The sequence below is a fragment of the Myotis brandtii genome, unplaced genomic scaffold, assembly GCF_000412655.1.
Source record: "Myotis brandtii unplaced genomic scaffold, ASM41265v1 scaffold254, whole genome shotgun sequence".
Classification (NCBI taxonomy): Eukaryota; Metazoa; Chordata; class Mammalia; order Chiroptera; family Vespertilionidae; genus Myotis; species Myotis brandtii.
The window spans coordinates 454,478-459,683 of NW_005359634.1; positions in this window are offsets into that span (position 1 = coordinate 454,478).

The following is a 5,206-nucleotide window of genomic DNA, read 5'->3' on the forward strand; positions in this document are numbered from 1 at the left end:
ACTCAGAGACCCGGAAATTTGCCAGGAAGGACATGGGAACTCCAGATGTGTGCATTGACACCACGCTTGACAAAGCTGTCTGGGTCAAAGGAATAAGGAATGTCCCATACCGTCCCCAGTGTGGCTGTCCCGAAGACGTAATGAGGATGAAGATTCACCAAACAAGCTCTATGTGCCTGTCACCACTTTCAAAAATCTGTAAGCAGTTCATGTGGATGAGGACAGACTGCTGATTGTCAAGTAGTTATGAAAGTGCCAAAAAAAGAAAGAAAAGGGAGACTAAGGTAGACACAACAGGGCAGCTGCCAATGATCACCCAAGGTCTTGGTTGTGCTACTTGCTTTTCACTGCTTTTGGGTAACAGATCTTGCCTCTCCCTGGGCCCAGAGATGGCACATGGCTGGGTAAATCACTGGATGAATATCTGCCTAAGTATTTCTCTATGCACCTCTTTCACTAAATATACCATTTGGCAAAAATTTATAATAGCCCTGACTTTGTATTGGTTATCTATAACTATATGTAAACTTTTTAAATATTTGCTCAAAACCTTGCTTTATATTCAGATCATCATTTTAACTCCCTTAATGAAAAGGTTAAAAAAAAAAAAGATCTCCATACACCTTAGGAGATAAAGAACTGTTGCAGACATCCATGTTATCTGGTAACAAAAGAAAATTGGAAGGATACAGCATTTATTTCAGTGGAGTTGCATTTCATACAGAGATGTATACACAAGAAAAAAAAAACCTCATGGGAGTCAAAATTATGCTTGGAAATCTAAGTCACCTTTAAAATACAGTATACAACATTTACAGACCATGTTGGAAGCAGACTCTCAATACGCCCAACACAGCCAATTTTTCCTGAGTGTTCAAACAGATGGCTCATTCTTTGGGTGAGCACCAGATGAAGTAGTTGGCTTGCATTTGAGGCCATCTTGTATATATATATTTTTAAAAGTACTTATCTTTAAACACTAGAATCACACTCCGCACAGTGAGAAGCTCACACTACACGGCACAAAGAATCTAGGATCAGTTGAAGGATTAATGTCTCCCTTTTAACACCTAGTCGGGGGAATACTCAAGAGAAATGGTAGGCAGACTTAAGTTCTCTCTCTCTCCCCCAGCACACAGTGTTGGAGTCATAAAAGAATGTGCCTCTGATGGGACTTCCCTATATTCATGAAGATACTGATATTGAAATAAAGGTCCTAAAATAGTGGTCCTATCTCACTCCTGGTACCAATTTGTTATTGCTCTGCTCAGGTTACAAATAAAAAGCATTCCCAGGTAAACAAATGTAAAGGAAAAAGATTTAAAGATACATCAGATTCACTAATGGCACTAGTACTTCGACATTATCTCTGTTTATGCTATGGCTTTCTTTTTAAAAATATATTTTTATTGATTTCAGAGCGAAAGGGAGAGGAGGAGAAATAGAAACATCAATGATGAGAGAGTATCATTGATCAGCTGTCTCCCACATGCTCCTACTGGGGATTGAGCCCGCAACCTGGGCATGTGCCCTCACCAGGAATCAAACCATGACCTCCTGATTCAGAGGTCCACACTCAACCACTGAGCAACACTGGCCAGGCTGTCAGAGCTTTTTAACTCCAAATAATCCAAGCTGAAAGCTGGCTGGGTCATTTCATCACCACTTGCCTCTGATCCCTGAAGTTGCATGCTCCTACTGGGGATTGATACCGCAACCTGGGCATGTGCCCTCACCAGGAATCAAACCATGACCTCCTGATTCAGAGGTCCACACTCAACCACTGAGCAACACTGGCCAGGCTGTCAGAGCTTTTTAACTCCAAATAATCCAAGCTGAAAGCTGGCTGGGTCATTTCATCACCACTTGCCTCTGATCCCTGAAGTTATGGCCATGGCTGAGTCCACACCAGGACAAAATGCAAACACTCCTATTCCACACAGACAACGTTGCGGTGGGCTACTTTCCTCTGACAAAGGCAACTTCATGGGCCCATCCTTATTTAGTACAGATACCTTCCAAATAATCACAAGGATAAGGTAAAACAGTCTGTGACCTGAGTAGCAGCCAGAACATACACATTTTACACCTTTAGCAACAGGCATTATAGGGTTAGTGAAAACTGGGAATGCCATCTATCCCTATCCTGCTAAAGGAAGATGGCAAAGCTTAAAGGGTTTTGTTCCTAGTAAAACTGCCTTTCCCTTAGCATATTACTTCTCTAACTAAAGCAAAAAGGTCAAGTAAACAATCTGAGTTTTACTTTTCCTATTTGTGCATTTAAAAAAAATCAGAACCATAAGGAAGGAAGCTTAAGGTTATTGAAAGAGCCCTAGTTGATTTGGCTCAGTGGATAGAGTGTCAGCCTGCAGACTGGAGGGTCCTGGGTTTGATTCCAGTCAAGGGCACATGCCCGGCTTGTGGGCATGCAGGAGGCAGCCAATCAATGATTCTCTCTCATCATTGATGTTTCTATTTCTCCCTCTCCCTTCCTCTCTGAAATCAACAAAAATATTTTTTTAAAAAAGACTATTGAGAGAAATGGATAGTTTAAAATTTTCAAAATTTAAGAAATTGGTTATATTTACTCAAATCATTTTTTAACTGAGTTTAATAAAATGTAATTGTTCCTTACATTTAGTGCTTGTGAGGATTTTTAGACTGACCAAGCCACCTTGCATCAGAGCATCTGCAATGATTAAAGAAGCATCTCCCCATTAGTGATTTAGGACTTCATGGTTTCCTAATGGCTACCATTCTTTTTCTTTGAGATTTAATGAATATATAACACAAACACCTTCTGTCCCAATTTGTTTTAAAACCTGAGCCCAGCCCTAGCCAGTTTGGCTCAGAGGACAGTGTCAGCCCCAGGACTGAAGGGTCCCAGGTTCGATTCTGGTCAAAGGGCATGTACCTCACTTGCAGGCAAACGGTCAACGTTTCTCTCTGTCTCTCCCCCTCTCTTGAACTCTCTCTCTCTCTCTCTAAAAAAAAAAACATCAATGGAAAAATATCCTCAGGTGAAGATTAAGAAAAAAAAAAAAATTTGAGCCAAATTCAGCTCCAGACCATGGTTTTGCTCAAAGAACTTCTAGATAATTCTTCCATAGCCTCTGAGGGCTGTGGCAACCTAGAACAGGTGGCAGTTACCAACCCCTAGACACTCCACACCAAGGTCCCTTCAAACTCTGTGGGCACAAGCTACTCTGTAGATTTCTCACCTTTGTTCATTTAAAGAAGGGTTCTGGCCCTAGCTGTTCTGGCTCAGTGAATAGAGCGTTGGCCTACAGACTGAAGGGTCCCAGGTTCGATTCCAGTCAAGGGCACATGCCCCAGTGCAGGCTCAATCCCCAGTGTGGGGCGTATAGGAGGCAGCCAATCAATGATTCTCTATCACCATTGATGTTTCTATCTTTCTCTCCCTTTCTCTCTGAAATCAATAAAAATATATGTTAAAAAAGACACCACAAATGCGAATCTGAAATTTAAAGGGTACAGAATCACTCTCCTTTAATATTTTTTTTCCAGTGGTTCATTTGCCAGAAAAGGGGGTGGGGGGATAGTTTCATAAAAAAACAACAACTTTCACATTTTCAGTTGAAATCAAAATGACTCCTTCAGTGGTTCATTTGCCAGAAAAGGGAGTGGGGGGGATAGTTTCATAAAAAAACAACTTTCACATTTTCAGTTGAAATCAAAATGACTCCTTAGAGAGCATACAGGTACAGAATCTGCTTTATAGTGTCTATTGGAAATAAACCAAATATCCATTACATTTGTGTATTTTATACTTACAAATTGTAATATACACAATAGATCCCTGCATCTGCATACACACATAAACTGGCTATATTTAGTTTAATAATGAGATTGCCTCTCTAAACGGTACAATAAATGTTCAACTATTTTGAATGGCTGCTATTTCTATTTTATGGTCAGTTATATGTCTTCATTGTTTTGAAAATGTAGACAACTGAAATTAAATAGTCAATACCATTCCTCTACAGTAAGCACTAATAGGTATGTTAGACATAAACATAAACACTTATAAAACATCCTAGGCATTCCTTAGAAACGGGTGAATAAAAATAACAGTCATAGCCCTAGCTTGTTTGGTTCAGTGGATAGAGCGTCAGCCTGCAGGCTGAAGGGTCCTGAGTTTGATTCCAGTCAAGGGCACATGCCTGGGTTACGGGTTTGATCCCCAGTAGGGGGCATGCAGGAAGCAGCCAATCAATGATTCTCTCTCATCATTGATATTTCTCTCTCTCTCTACCTCCCCCTTCCTCTCTAAAATCAATAAAAATATATCTTTTAAAAAAAATAAGTTATAGCTACAAAGTTGTGTAAAATAGTGCTTTTTTACCAATGATATTTTTGCTTCTAGACTTTAGGATTAATATTTTTAATTTGGAGAATTTATAAATATACAGGAAATGTGTGACATCCATTGAACAAGACCCAGAGACAAACATAATTCCATGTTTATGTAATTACAGAAGCTGTAATTTATAACAGATACCCAATAGAAATGCAAGCTTATTACAAATATCAAAGGCTTCTTCATTCTAAAACATTTATGCTTAAATAGGGTTTAGCTCTAAAATTTTTATAATCATTTTAATTATTCAATTGCTTACATTTAAGCTTTTGCTCACAGTGCCTTCAGAAAGTTTTGAACTATATTCTTGCCCTTTTGGTATCTTTTTCCTTTGATCATGGTCTATAGTCTTTTTTAAAATTTTGATTGATTTTGAGAGAAACATAGATTTGTTGTTCCACTTATTTATGCAATCATTGGTGGAATCTTGTATGTGCTGTGATGGAGGATCAAACCCACAGCCTTGGCGTATCGGGACAATGTTCTAACCAATGAACTACCCGACTAAGGAGAACATGGTCTATATTCTTGATACCTGGAGAATCCAAACATTCTGGGGTATACATGTTATCAAAGTATTTTAGAATAGGTATATTATTGGGAGCTAAAATAAAGGAGAATTTCAAGGTTAATAAAGAATATCGGCCATCAAATAGGCGGCACCATGCCCAATGCTATTTAGTTGAGACCCACTGAATTAGATGCCAAGGGTCACATGAAAGATTAGAGAAAGTAGAGGGTAATCTTGGAATCTGATAGTCACTCATGAAAATAAACTCATCTGTGGGGAAGCACGGGACTTGGTTGGAATGTCTGTAAGGAGGA